Source organism: Callorhinus ursinus, unplaced genomic scaffold (assembly GCF_003265705.2).
Source record: "Callorhinus ursinus isolate GAN/ISIS: 27379988/994484 unplaced genomic scaffold, GSC_fseal_2.0 scaffold4, whole genome shotgun sequence".
Lineage (NCBI taxonomy): Eukaryota > Metazoa > Chordata > Mammalia > Carnivora > Otariidae > Callorhinus > Callorhinus ursinus.
Window position 1 is genome coordinate 5617737 of NW_027397066.1, and position 16334 is coordinate 5634070.

At 38.7% G+C, this 16334-nt stretch overlaps 1 protein-coding gene across 4 annotated transcripts in view; it reads right to left on the reverse strand.

Annotated features, from left to right (window-relative positions):
- STK32B (serine/threonine kinase 32B) overlaps positions 1-16334 on the reverse strand; it is a 416268-nt gene that overhangs the window by 212738 nt on the left and 187196 nt on the right. The gene's annotated exons all lie outside the window — the stretch shown is intronic.

Here is a 16334-nt window from a genome sequence, read left to right on the forward strand (position 1 = left end):
AATATTGAAAGGGGTCCTCTAAGCAAAGAGAGAGCCTAAAAGCAGCAGAGATCAGAAAGGAAAACAGACAACATACAGTAACAGTCACCTACAGGCAATACAATGGCACTAAATTCATACCTTTCAATAGTTACCCTGATTGTAAATGGGCTCAAAGCCCCCATCAAAAGACACAGGCTATCAGATTGGATTAAAAAACAAGACCCATCCATATGCTGTCTGCAGTAGACTCATTTTAGAACCAAAGACACCCCCAGATTGAACGTGAGGAGGTGGAAAACCATTTACCATGCTAATGGACACCAAAAGAAAGCTGGGGTGGCAAACCTTATATCAGACAAATTCGATTTTAAAACAAAGACTGTAATAAGAGATGAGGAAGGACACTATATCCTACTTAAAGGGTCTATCCAACAAGAAGATCTAACAATTGTAAATATCTATGCCCCTAACATGGGAGCAGCCAATTTTATAAGGCAATTAATAACAAAAGCAAAGAAATACATTGACAACAATACAATAATAGTGGGGGACTTTAACACCCCCCTGACTGAAATGGACAGATCATCTAAGCAAAAGATCAACAAGGAAATAAAGACTTTAAATGACACACTGGACCAAATGGACTTCACAGACATATTCAGAACATTCCATCCCAAAGCAACGGAATACACATTCTTCTCTAGTGCCCATGGAACATTCTCCAGAATTGATCACATCCTACGTCACAAATCAGGTCTCAACCGGTACCAAAAGATTGGGATCATTCCCTGCATATTTTCAGACCACAATGCTTTAGAGCTAGAACTCAATCACAAGAGGAAAGTTGGAAAGAACTCAAATACATGGAGGCTAAAGAGGATCCTACTAAAGAATGCATGGGTCAACCATGAAATTAAAGAAGAATTAAAAAAATTCATGGAAACCACTGAAAATGAAAACACAACTGTTCAAAACCTTTGGGATACAGCAAAGGCAGTCCTAAGAGGAAATTATATAGCAATACAAGCCTTTCTCAAGAAACAAGAAAGGTCTCAAATACACAACCTAACCCTACACCTAAAGGAGCTGGAGAAAGAACAGCAAATAAAGCCTAAACCCAGCAGGGGAAGAGAAATAATAAAGATCAGAGCAGAAATCAATGAACTAGAAACCAAAAGAACAGTAGAACAGATCAACGAAACTAGGAGCTGGTTCTTTGAAAGAAGGAACAAGATTGATAAACCCCTGGCCAGACTTAGCAAAAAGAAAAGAGAAATGACCCAAATCAACAAAATCATGAATGAAAGAGGAGAGATCACAACCAACACCAAAGAAATACAAACAATTATAAGAACATATTATGAGCAACTCTATGCCAGCAAATTAGATAACCTGGAAGAAATGGGTGCATTCCTAGAGATGTATCAACTACCAAAATTGAACCAGGAAGAAAGAAAAAACCTGAACAGACCTATAAACCCTAAGGAAATTGAAGCAGTCACCAAAAATCTCCCAACAAACAAAAGCCCAGGGCCAGATGGCTTCCCAGGGGAATTCTATCAGACATTTAAAGAAGAATTAATACCTATTCTCCTGAAATTGTTCCAAAAATTACAAATGGAAGGAAAACTTCGAAACTCATTTTATGAGGCCACCATTACCTTGATCCCCAAACCAGACAAAGACCCCATCAAAAAGGAGAATTACAGACCAATATCCTTGATGAACATGGATGCAAAAATTCTCACCAAAATACTAGCCAATAGGATCCAACAGTACATTGAAAGGATTATTTACCACGACCAAGTAGGATTTAACCCTGGGCTGCAAGGCTGGTTCAACATCTGCAAATCAATCAACGTGATACAATACATTAACAAAAGAAAGAACAAGAATCATATGATCCTCTCAATAGATGCAGAAAAAGCACTTGACAAAGTACAGCATCCTTTCTTGATCAAAACTCTTCAGCGTATAGGGATAGAGGGTAGGTACCTCATATGATAAAAGCCATCTATGAAAAACCTACAGCAATATCATTCTCAATGGGGAAAAGCTGAGGGCTTTTCCCCTAAGGTCAGGAACGCGGCAGGGAAGTCCACTCTCACCACTGCTATTCAACATAGTATTAGAAGTCCTAGCCACAGCAATCAGACAACAAAAAGAAATCAAAGGCATCCAAATCGGCAATGAGGAAGTCAAATTCTGACTCTTTGCCGATGATATGATACTGTATGTGGAAAACCCAAAAGACTCCACCCCAAAACTGCTAGAACTCATACAGAAATTCAGTAAAGTAGCAGAATATAAAATCAATGCGCAGAAATCAGTGGCATTCCTATACACCAACAACAAGACAGAAGAGAGACTAATCAAGGAGTCGATCCCATTTACAATTGCACCCAAAACCATAAGATACCTAGGAATAAATTTAACCAAAGAGGCAAAGGATCTGTACTCAGAAAACTCTAAAATACTCAGGAAAGAAATTGAAGAAGACACAAAGAAATGGAAAAACGTTCCATGCTCATGGATTGGGAGAACAAACATTGTGAAGATGTCAATGCTACCTAGAACAATCTACACATTCATGCAATCCCCATCAAAACACCCTCCACTTTTTTCAAAGAAATGGAACAAATAATCCTAAAATATTTATGGAATAAGAAGAGACCCCAAATAGCCAGAGGAATGTTGAAAAAGAAAAGCAAAGCTGGCAGCATCACAATTCCGGACTTCCAGCTCTATTACAAAGGTGTCATCATCAAGGCAGTAATGTACTGGCACAAAAACAGACACATAGATCAGTGGAACAGAATAGAGAGCCCAGAAATGGACCCTCAACTCTGTGGTCAACTCATTTTGACAAAGCAGGAAAGAATGTCCAGTGGAAAAAAGACAGTCTCTTCAACAAATGGTGCTGGGAAAATTGGACAGCCACATGCAGAAGAATGAAACTGGACGATTTCCTTACACCACATACAAAAATAGACTCTAAATGGTTGAAAGACCTAAACGTGAGACAGGAGTCCATCAAAATCCTAAAGGAGAGCACAGGCAGGCACCTCTTCGACCTCAGCTGCAGCAACTTCTTCCTGGAAACTTCGCCAAAGGCAAGGGAAGCCAGGGCAAAAATGAACTATTGGGTTTTCATCAAGATAAAAAGCTTTTGCACAGCAAAAGAAACAGTCCACAAAACCAAAAGACAACCCACAGAATGGGAGAAAATATTTGCAAATGACCTATCAGATAAAGGGCTAGTATCCAAAATCTCTAAAGAACTTATCAAACTCAACACCCAAAGAACAAATAATCCAATCAAGAAATGGGCAGAGGACATGAACAGACATTTTTCCAAAGAAGACATCCAAATGGCCAACAGACACATGAATATGTGTCTGCCAACATCGCTCGGCATCAGGGAAATCCAAATCAAAACCTCAAGGAGATCCCACCTCACACCAGTCAGAATGGCTAAAATTAACAAGTCAGGAAAGGACAGATGTTGGCGGGGATGCGGAGAAAGGGGAACCCTCCTAAACCGTTGGTGGGAATGCAAGCTGGTGCAACCCCTCTGGAAAACAGTATGGAGGTTCCTCAAACAGTTGAAAATAGAGCTACCATTCGATCCAGCAATTGCACTACTGGGTATTTACCCCAAAGATACAAATGTAGGGACCCGAAGGGGTACGTGCACCCCAATGTTTATAGCAGCAATGTCCACAATAGCCAAACTGTGGAAAGAGCCAAGATTTCCATCGACAGATGAATGGATAAAGAAGATGTGGTCCATATATACACAATGGAATATTATGCAGCCATCAAAAGGAATGAGATCTTGCCATTTGCAAGGACGTGGATGGAACTGGAGGGTGTTATGCTGAGTGATATAAGTCAGTCAGAGAAAGACATGTATCATATGACCTCACTGATATGAGGAATTCTTAATCTCAGGAAACAAACTGAGTGCGGCTGGAGTGGTGGGGGGTGGGAGGGATGGTGTGGCTGGGTGATAAACATTGGGGACGGTATGTGCTATGTTGAGCACTGTGAATTGTGCAAGACTGTTGAATCACAGATCTGTACTTCTGAAACAAATAATGCAGCATATGTTAAGATAAAGAAAAAAAGAAGAAGATAGCAGGAGGGTAAGAATGAAGGGCAGTAAGTCAGAGGGGGAGACGAACCATGAGAGACGATGGACTCTGAAAAACAAACTGAGGGTTCTAGAGTGGAGGAGGGTGGGGGGATGGGTTAGCCTGGTGATGGGTATTTAAGAGGGCACATTCTGCGTGCAGCACTGTGTGTTATGCACAAACAATGAATCATGGAACACTACATCAGAAACTAATGATGTAATGTATGGTGATTAACATAACAATAAAAAATTTAAAAAATTAGAAATGACAAGGAAAAATTTAAAATACTTTGAACTTAATGAAATGAAAAATAACACATTATTTTGTGTAGCTAAAGCAGTGTCTAGAGGGAAATACACAACCTTAAAGCCTTGTATTAGAAAAGACAAAAGGTGTGAAATCCACGCTGTTTCCACCTGAAGAAGCTAGAAAGGAGGAGCCAATTAAATCCAACATAAGGAGGAGAAAGGAAATAAGAAAATTAAAAGAAACAATTAAATAGAAAGGAGATGAAATAGAGAAAACAAGTCAAAAGATCTTTATTTGAAATGATTAATAAAACTGAAACATTCCTAGCAACATTGATCCAGAGGGGAAAGGGACAGAACGTGTTAATTACCATCAAGAATTAAAGAGGGAATACTACAGATTCTAAAAACATTAAAAAATGTAAGGGAATATTATGAACAACTTTATGCCAATAAGTTTGACAACTTGGATAAAGTAGGCATATTTCTTTTTTTAAATTTAATTTAATTTTATTATGTTATATTAGTCACCATAGAATATTAAAAATACAACTTACCAAAACTGACACAAGAAGAAATGGAAAACCTCCATAAACAAATTTATTTTTTAATTAAAACAAATCCTGCAAAGAAATTTCTAGGACTAGATGGCTTCACAGGCAAATCTGAACAAATATTTGTGGAAGACGCAATACTAGTCCTCCATAAATTCTTCCGTAACCAAAGGAGGAGGCATTTCTAATTCATTTTATGAGGCCAGCATAACTTGGGTATCAGAACTTTAAAAAGATATTAAAAGACAAGAAATTACTGATAAATGTCCACATGAACATAGGTAGAAAAATACTTTAATAATGTTTGGAAATTGAATCTAGCAAAAGGGATAATATAACAAGACCAAGTATGGTTTTCCTAGTAATGCAAGGTTTTTTTTTCTTAACATTCAAATTCTAATCAATGTAATTCACCATATTATTAGGTTAAAATAGAAAAGCTATATAACCATCTCAGTACATGCAGAAAAAAATATTTGTCAAAATTCAATATCCAGTCCTGATCTCTGCAAAGGAGCAGAAGGGACAATCCTCAATCTGATAAAATGCATCCATGAAAAACCTATCGCTGATATCATTCTTAAGGGTGCAAGACTGAATGTTTTCCCCTAATATCAAAAACAAGGCAAAGATGTCTGCTATTACCACTTCTACTCAACACTGCACTGAGCATTCTAGCCCATCCAAAAGGGCAGAATATCACCACCACCACTATGACTACTACAATAAAATTGAAAAACACACAGATTGGGGAAAAAATAGTAAATTGTCCTTAGTGACAGATGACATGTATGTAGAAAACCATATAGAAATTACAAAGAATGAAAACAAACACTAGAACTAACGCATTAATTTAGCAAGCCTGTAAGATACCAGGACATTATTCAAATGTCAGTTTATTCCATATACTAGCAACCAACGATTGAAAGTGAAAGAGAAGATGACATAATAACAATTTTAAAAACATGAAAATAGGAATAAAAATTATAAAAAGATGTGCAAGGTCTCTTTCCCAAAACTACCAAAAAATACTGAAAAAAAATTAAAGAAAGTCTAAATAAATGGAGAGATACAACATTTTCGTGGACTGAAAGGCTCAATGTTAGCAAAATGATGCATGGATTTTACTCAATCCCAGCATATATAAAAGACTTCTACAAATCAACAAAAACAAAAGATAACTTCACAAGTAATGGTTGAATGCAATTTAAAACAGTAACAAAATATTTCACACTATCACATTGGCGAAAAGAAAATTTGACAATATCATGTGTTGACAAGAATATGGAGCAACAGGAACTAGGCATTCTAGAAGTAATACGAACTGGTAAAACCACTTTGGAGGCAACTGGCATTATCAGATAATGTTAAATGCTGCTGTACTATAGGACCTAGCAATCTTATTTTCTGTCATAAACATATAAACATAGAGAAAGACTAATTCACAAACACACACAAGCAGCATGTATTAAGTTCATAATGGCATTACCATAATAACAGAAAACTGGAAACAACACAAGTACTCTCCAGTAGGAGAATGGATAAATATGTCGTGATATTTTCATATGACAAGATCTTTGTAGCAATAAAAATGAATAAACCTCCAAACACAAAACAACAACAAAGCTAGTTGAAAAAGTTTCCTGCTTATGATACCATTTATGTAACATTTAAAAATATGCAAACCATACCACGTGTTGCTTAGTGATACTTCCAAATATAGAAAAGTAATATAAACTTTACAGTTGGGTGGCTCTTTGATCATGTTTCATATCTGCCACCCTCAATGATTTCTTAAGGAAGGTGAAGGGGATACTAGTGTTTTTGTTTTGTTTTGATTTTGTAAGTCTGAATTGGAATAATGATACATTTCTTGCAGTATTTTTTCAAGTTCAAGGAAGAGAATATATGAAAAAGCACATGGCACACATAAGTACTCAATAGATATTTGTTGATTTGATAACTGAGTCTTAGAAAAAACTACAAATTAAGACTTTCAGGATAAAAATTTCTGCAATTCATCTTTTAATAAGGTTAACATGTTAAAATCTATGATAAGTATAAAAAGATGACTGCTTGCTTATTAAAACTAAAATTATAAGATAGGAATTAATTTGATTATTTGAGCCAAGAGATGTTTAAGAGCTAAGCAAAATTTCTCCACTTCATTTTTTTTCTGTTTCTTGATGGATATAGTTACAAATTAACTTAATTTTCTTAAAATTCAAGTATAATTCACATACAGGGTTATATTTCATGTGTACAATATAATGATTCAACAATTCTATATATTAGTCAGTGGTCATCATGGTAAATGTACTCTTCATCCCCTTCACCTACTTAACCCATCCCCCCACCCACCTCCCCTCTGGTAAACATCAGTTTGTTCTCTGTATTTAAGAGGCTGTTTTCTTGTTTGTCTCTTTTTTTTTTCTTTGTTCATTTGTTTCATTTCTTAAATTCCTGGATAAAGAAGATGTATATATATACACAATGGAATATTACTCAGCCACAAAATGAAACGAAACAGAGGATCATAGGGGAAGGAAGGGGAAAATAAAACAAAATCAGAGAGGGAGACAAACCATAAGAGATTCTTAACTCTTATGGAGTAAACTGAGGGTTGCTGGGGGGATGGGGTAACTGGGTGACGGGCATTAAGGAGGGCACATGATGTAATGGAGGTAATGAGCACTGGGTGTTATATAAGCCTGATGAATCACTGCTCCAGCCACTAAGTAGGTGAGCTATGGCTCCTGTCTCCAGCGAGCTTCTAGTCTATCAGGTTACAGAGAAGTACACAATTGCAACGCCACCTGCTAAGTGCTGTGAAGGAGATGAAACACAGATCAAGATGGGGGCACAAATCAATTGGGCAGCCTCAGGGAAAGCAAGCTTCCAGGAGGAGGTGAAGAGTGGGGAAGTTCACCTTACAGAGAATGGGGAGTCCAGACAAAGGGAACAGACAAGAGAAAGTCATGGAGGTGTGAAAGAGCACAATGCACTGGAACAGACTATGTCGTTCATATTGCTGGGACCAGATGTACAGTTGGGGAGTGAAGTTGGAGAAAAAGAGAACAGAGTCTAACCTTCAGTGTAACCCAAAAAAGAAAACCCTGCCTCTGATTTATTACAGCCATATAAATAGTTTGATAGTCAACACCCAACTTTCTTTAAGCTATAGAATAACATTTATTTTATAACCCATTTCATATTAAACATTTTAAATAGGTATGCATATATGTGTACAGAAAAAGGTCTATAACTATAAAATGATCTCTTAACAGTGATTATTTCCTAGGGACTCAATTACACGGTAATTTTGATTTCAACTTTGTGTATTTCTTTGTTATATATTTTGTATATATTATATATATATTTTATTATATATTACATATTTTGTATACACTTTTTAAGTTTTTCTTTCTTTTTTAAAAATTTTATTGTTATGTTAGTCACCATACAATACATCATTAGTTTTTGATGTAGTGTTCCATGATTCATTGTTTTCGCATAACACCCACTGCTCCAAGCAGTACGTGCCCTCTTTAATACCCATCACCGGGCTAACCCATCCCCCCACCCCCCTCCCCTCTAGAACCCTCAGTTTGTTTCTCAGAGTCCACAGTCTCTCATGGTTCATCTCCCCCTCTGATTTTTTTACATGTTAACAGAAATCGAATACTTTTATTTAGGAAAAAAACTATCTTCCAAAACAAAACAATGTAGTGAAAAGACTGGATCTTTTCAACATTTTGCATTTTTGCAAGTTGCTTTCTTGTCTGTCTCTTAGAAGATCGCTGGACTTTCCTATCTCCTTGTATTTAATTTGTTATTTTGGTTGAAGTATTTGAAAAAATCCAGCTTAACATAAATACATATGAATATTTTTAAAGTATCTTTCAGATAATTGAGGATGTTCACCTATGATATTAAACTATACAATTGGATATACTTTTTAAAAATCTGAGTATAGTTGACACGCAATGTTACATTAGTTTCAGGTGTGCCACATAGTGATTCAGCTTCTCTACATGTTACCTGTGCCCACACACGAGTGTGGCTGCCACCTGTCACCATACAACACTCTTACAGTATCACTGACTCTGTTCCCTGTGCTGGGTCTTTTGTTCCCACAACTTATTCATTCTATAACTGGAAGCCCGTGTCTCCCACTCCCCTTCACCCATTTAGTCCCTCTGCCCCCACCTCACCTCTGGCAACCAACATTGTGTTCTCTGTATTATGGGCCTATTTCTGGTTTTTGTTCATTTGTTCATTTGTTTTATTTTTTAGATTCCACAAATGAGTGAAATCATATGGTAATTGACTTTTTAACTTGCCTTTGAGTCTTTTTCCCACAACACCTGCATCACTCCTCTGGATGGCCTGAGAATTGGTGCCACCGGCAGGCTCAGCCCTGCCTGGCACCTGAGCGGGCAGGATGTCTCTGCACATGCTTAGCATCTCTATCTGAAGAGCCCTAAAATCAATCTCTCTCTCCAGACCTCCTATCTCCAGAATGCTTAGCAGGACTCAGAGCCTGGTACTCATTATGGCCATACTTCCCCACAGGGCTGAATCCTGTTACCCATAACCATCCCTCCATCCTCAGACTACAAGCCCAGTACTACCAGTAGAGGATACATCATCTGGAAAGATACAATGCTGCCCTCCTGCCTCTGTCAGTCACTTGACATTTGTCCTCTGGTAAACCTAACCTTAACCCCAATTTACTCCAATCCATTATTCACCCAGCAGCCAGAGAAAGTTTTTTAAAGGAAAATATGATCTTCTCTCTTTGCTAGTTAAAACCTTCCAATGGCATCCCAGAATAAAATCCAGACACCTGTCCCTGCTCACTTCTCCTCTATCTCTCCCTCTCCCTGTCTTCAGTGCTTGGCTTCAGTAACACCAATCCTTCATTATGCTCTCATTTTGGGTCTTTCATATGCTGTTCTTGAAGCTTAAAATATACTCTCACCCCAAAATGCCTTCTTTGGTTAATCTATCCCTCATCCTCCAAGACTAAGGATAAACATCATGTTTTCTAAATACCTCCAACACTTCCCACAAAGCATCAAGCAGTTCCTTCTCTTTTTCCATAGTATCTTTGTCATTTTCTGTTGTAGCACTCAATTTATTCCTTATAATTAATCACTCATCCATATTCCCCACTAGGCTTTGAACTTCTTGAGATCAGGGACACTGGCATATTCCTATCTGCATCCTATGATGCTGGCACAATCCCTGGCATACATTTAGAGCTGAGTACATACTTGTCAAATGAATGAATGAATGAATGAATGAATGATTTATCATGGCCTCCTTCTAGATGCTATCTCCTTCCACTTAAGTCATGCCTTAATCTATGACATCCAGTGGACACTCACTGGGCACCACCAGGACCAGTGATGGATGTGTGTCCATTTCCCCAATCCCATCCCACCCAGGCTTGCCTTCCTCCTCTCACACTGGCCTGAGAGGTGACTCTACCCACAGACCAGGTGTTCTGGTCATCTCCATTCCACTACTATGCCATCTGACTTGCCTCAGTCTCCCCTTACTAAAAGAGAGGATTCAATTCCTTAAACATAATTTATGGCCCCTTGTCACACTTTATCTTCCTTCAGTGCAATGTCCTAACATGAAGCTCCCTAGGGTTGACCCCATTCCTTCCATGATGGTCTGTACAGAGCAAAACCCTGAGACCTTCATTTGTTTGCTACTTCTTTACCCCTCCCCTGGAGGCCTGACGCCTGCCTCCTCTGTGCACACGTATGAACCTTTACAATGCCTCCTGCAGACATCAACTACAAATATGTGCTAACCTGTCTGCTGACCTGTCTGCGTCCATCACTAGACAAGGCTCCTTAATTTAATACTCAGCCAAGAAGGCTTGTTGAGTGCTGGCCTCACCATGGCAGGTAGGGCTCACATGTAATTCCTCTGTTTCCAGAAGGTCACCAGTGCCTGACAGGAGGAGATGTCAGAACATGTTTACTGAGTGAATGAATCAGTAAGCACCTACTGGGCAATGACTGTGTGTGGCAATGTTTTTACAGAATTAAATGTTTTCTGAACTATTTCCAAGTCAGGTCTTCCCACCATTTTCTGGGCAATTAATTGCTTGGTTCTAAATGCTGAACTTTATATTTATTACAATGAAACTGCCAGGTTTGAACCTAGGATTTAAGCCAAAACAGACATAAGTAAATCTCGATTTTTCTAACCACAGTTTTAAAAATCCTTTTAAAAAGGATGTCACTCAAACATTGAATTATGGTCCCCCAAAACACATGTCCATGTGAAATCTGTGAATGTGAACTCATTTGGAAAGAAGAGTGCTTGCAGATGTAATTAAGTAAAGGATCTCATGGTAAGATCATCCTGAATGAGCGTGGGCTCAAAATCCAATGAAGTATCTTCATGAAAGACAACAAAGAAGAAAAGAAACAACATGGCCATGGAAACACAGAGGCAAAGATGGGGCGATGCGGCCATGAGCCCAGGAGCACCTGGAGCCCCAAAAGCTGGGAGAGGCAGGAGAGAGCCTCCTCTGGAGCCTCAGAGAGAGCACAGACATGCTGACCCCTTGATTTCAGACTCTGCCCTCTGCAACCGTGTGAGAAACATATCTGTTGTTTTGCCACATGCAGCATGTGGTATGGCGGCCATAGGAAATCAGTCCAATGTTTTGTGCTTCCTTCCATGTTTCTAACAAAGAATCACACAATCACAGAATGTGAGCTTAAAAAAACCTTGGATATTTTTAAATTAAACTCTTTCCTTTTTTAATTCTTTACTTAAACTCAATTTAGTTAACATCAGGGGTAGAATTTAGAATTCAGTTGCATATACCACCCAGTGCTCATGACATCATGTGCCCCTCCTTAATGCCCATCACCCATTACCCGTTCTCCCATCCCCTCCCCTACAGCAACCCTCAGTTTGTTTCCTAGGATTAAGTGTCTCTTATGGTTTGCCTCCCCAATTTCATCTTATATTATTTTTCCTTCCCTTCCCCTATGTTCATCTGTTTTGTGTCTTAAATTTCACATGAATGAAATCATATGGTATTTGTCTTTCTCTGACTTATTTCACTTAGCACAGTACCCTCTAGTTCCATCCACATCGTTGCAAATGGCAAGATTTCATTCTTTTTGATGGCTGGGTAATATTCCATATTACTTCCTGAGATCAGGCACACACACCCCCCACACACACCACTTCTTCTTTATCCATTCCTCTGATGGAAATTTGGGCTTTTTCCATAGTTTGGCTATCGTGGACATTGCTGCTATAAACATTGGGTGCAGGTGCCCCTTCAAATAACTATGTTTGTATAGGATAAATATGTATAAGTGCAATTGCTGGGCCATAGGGTAGCTCTAGTTTTAACTTCTTGAGGAACCTCCATACTGTTTTCCAGAGTGGCTGTACCATCTTGCATTCCCACCAACAGTGTAAGAGGGTTCCCCTTTCTCTGCATCCTTGCCAACATCTGTTGTTTCCTGACTTGTTCATTTTAGCCATTCTGACTGGTGTGAGGTGGAATCTCATTGTGGTTTTGATTTGTATTTCCCTGATCCTGAGTGATGTTGAACATTTCTTCATGTGTCTGTTGGCCATTTGTATGTCTTCTTTGGAGAAATGTCTTCTTCCCATTTCTTGACTGGATTTTTTGTTTTTTGGGGGTTGAGTTTGATAAGTTCTTTAGAGATTTTGGATACTAGCCCTTTATCTGATAAGACATTTGCAAATACCTTCTCCCATTGTGCAGGTTGTCTTTTGGTTTTGTTGACTGTTTCCTTTGCTGTGCAAAAGCTTTTTGTCTTGATGAAGTCCCAATAGTTCATCTTTGCCCTTGCTTCCCTTGCCTTTGGAGATGTGTCTAGCAAGAAGTTGCTGTGGCTGAGGATGAAGAGGTTGCTGCCTGTGTTCTCCTCTAGGATTTGGAATGATTCCTGTCTCACATCTAGGTCTTTCATCCATTTTGAGTGTTTTTGTGTACGGTGTAAGAGAATAGTGCAGTTTCATTCTTCTGCATGTGGCTGTCCAATTTTCCCAGCACCATTTGTTGAAGAGACTGTCTTTTTTCCATTGAATATTCTTTGCTGCTTTGTCAAAGATTAACTGACCATAGAGTTGAGGGTCCATTTCTGGGTTCTCTATTCTGTTCCATTGATCTATGTGTCTGTTTTTGTGCCAGTGCCATACTTGTCTTGATGATTACAGCTTTGAAATAGAGTTTGAAGTCTGGAATTGTGATGCCTCTGGCTTTGTTTTCTTTTAAAAAATTTTATTATTGAAGTATAGTTGACATACAGTGCAATATTAGTGTACAACATAGGGATCTGACAAATCTATACATTACAAAATGATCGCCATGATAAGTATAGTTATCATATCACCAAAGTTATTTGGTTTTCTTTTATAACATTCCTTTGGCTATTTGAGGTCTTTTCTGGCTCCACACAAATTTAGGATTATTTGTTCCAGCTCTGTGAAAGAAGTTGATTGTATTTTGATAGAGATTGCATTGAATGTGTAGATTGCTTTGGGTAGCACAGACATTTTCACAATATTTGTTCTTCCAATTCATGAGCATGGAATGTTTTTCCATTTCTTTGTGTCTTCCTCAATTTCTTTCATAAGTGTTCAAATCCTTTTCCTCTTTGGTTAGGCTTATTCCTAGGTATCTTATGGTTTTTGGTGCAATTGTAAATGGGATCAATTCCTTGATTTCTCTTTCTTCTGCCTCATTGTTACTGTATAAAATGTAACTGACTTCTGTGCATTGATTTTTTTATATCCTGCCACTGTGCTGAATTTCTGTATCAGTTCTAGCAATTTTTTTGCTGGAGTGTTTAAGGTTTTCTACATAGAAGATCATGATGTCTGTGAAGAGTGAAAGTCTGACTTCTTCTTTGCCAATTTGGTTGCCTTTTATTTCTCTTGTCTGATTGCTAAGGCATCCTCCAGTACTATGTTGAACAGCAGTGGTGAGAATGGACATCTCTGTTGTTTTCCTGACATTAGGGGAAAAGCTCTCTGTTCTTCCCCATTGAGAATGATATTCACTGTGGGTCTTTCATGTATGACCTTTATGATATTGAGGTATGTTCCCTCTATCCCTACAAGGCAGAGAGTTTTTATCAAGAAAGGATAGTATATTTTGTAAAATGCTTGATCAACAAAACTAGGATTTAGTTCTTTGAAAGAATTAATAAGATAAATAAACCCCTAGCCAGACTTATCAAAGATAAAAGAGAAAGGACCCAAATTAATAAAATCATGAATGAAGGAGAGATCACATCCAACACTTAAGAAATACAATTATAAGAGAATATTAAGAGCAATCATATGCCAACAAATTAGGCAACCTTTAAGAAATGGATGCCTTCCTAGAAACATATAAATAACCAAAACTGAAACAGGAAGAAATAGAAAACCTGAACAGACACATACCCAGCAAAGAAACTGAATCAGTAATAAAAAAAGTCTTGCAACAAACCAGAGTCCAGGGTCAGATGGCTTCCAAGTGGAATTCTACCAAACATTTAAAGAACAGTATAGAGGTTCCTCAAGAAGTTAAAAATAGAGCTACCCTATGACCCAGCAATTGCTCTACTGGGTATCTATCTAAAGGATACAAACATAGTGATAGAACGATCACTGCAGTTCATAGAAGCAATGTCCACAATAGCCAAACTGTGGAAAGAGCCAAGATGTTCATCGACCGAGGAATGGATAAAGAAGATGTAGTGTGTGTGTGTGTGTGTGTGTGTGTGTGTGTGTGTGTGTGTATGTGTGTGTACTCAGCCATCAGAAAGGATGAATACGTACCTTTTGCATCGATGTGGATGGAACTGGAGGGTATTATGCTGAGTGAAGTAAGTCAATCAGAGAAAGACAATTATCATATGGTTTCACTCATATGTGGAATATAAGAAACAGCACAGAGGATCATAGGGGAAGGGAAGGAAAACTGAACGGGAAAAAATCAGAGAGGGAGACAAACCATGAGAGACTCTTAACTCTTAGGGAACAAACTAAGGGTTGCTGGAGGGGAGGTGGGTGGGGGGATGGCGTAACTGGGGGATGAACACTAAGCAGGGCACGTGATGTAATGAGCACTGGGTGTTATATGCAACTGATAAATTGTTGAACACTACGTCTGAGACTAATGATGTACTATATGTTGGCTAATTGAATTTAAATTAAAAAAAGAATTAATACCTATTCTTCTGAAACTGTTTCGAAAAATAGAAATAGAAGGAAAACTTCCAAACTCATTCTATGATCCCAGCATTACCTTGATCCCAGAACCAGACAAAGACCCCACCTAAAAAGGAGAATTATGGACCAATACCCCTGAGGAACATGGATGCAAAAAAGTCTCACCAAGATACTAGTTAATAGGATCCAACAGTACATTAAAAGGTTTATTCACCATGACCAAGTGGGATATATCCTGGGTGGCAAAGGTGGTTCAACATCCGCAAACCAATCAATGTGATACACCACATTAATAAAAGAAAGGACAAGAACCATATGATCCTCTCAATAGATGTAAATTAATCTCTTTCGTTTTCAAATAAGAAAGCCAAAACCTAGAAAAAGAAATCTGTGGGGTGTAGACGGAAGGCCTCTAACTCTGAATGGACCCAGGTACTCTGATTCTCTTTCCATCTTTTCCAGGAAGGAATCCAGTGACTCTTGTCCAGAAAATTCACTTTAAATCCCCCACATCACCAAACACGCCACCAGGCAGTAGTGACATCCAGCACAGACCTCACCCTGACATGCTCATCTCTGGGGGAAAAGGGGACTCTGAAGTGATACATCCTCGGTGCACATGTGCTGCTGTTTTTCTCTCCACGGCCACAACCCCCTCTCATTAAACCTCACATTCGGATCCCACACACATTTCCTTTTTTCTTTTTAAGATGTCCTTTCCTTCAGCCTAGATTTGTTGTCTTCATATTTCTGGTAAGGCCTCAGAGAAAACATCTGCACACCCTTCATTCCTCAACAATTAAATCCAGCTGGGTCTGCAGAACTCATTGAAGAAGCCCGGTTTGTTCTTATTAATCTCCCTAGTGTGAAAACTCTTCACAGTAATGGATTACATGGAAGTAGGACATTAATAATGAACATTTGCAGATGTTTTCCTTGTTCACACAGCATTTTCACATCCAATACCTCACGTGATGCTCCCAACGGCACCCCCAACCGCCGGCAGCCTGAAGCAGGTGCTGCAGTGTTGAGAGTGCCCTGGCTCTCGGATGTCGCAGTAGCTGTGATAAAAAGGGTCTGTATGCCCAGCACAACTGCCTATTTGCCCCTGGTGAGTTGCTAATGCAGGGGAACAGTCCACTCTCCTGATGGAGCTGTCAACCACAGTG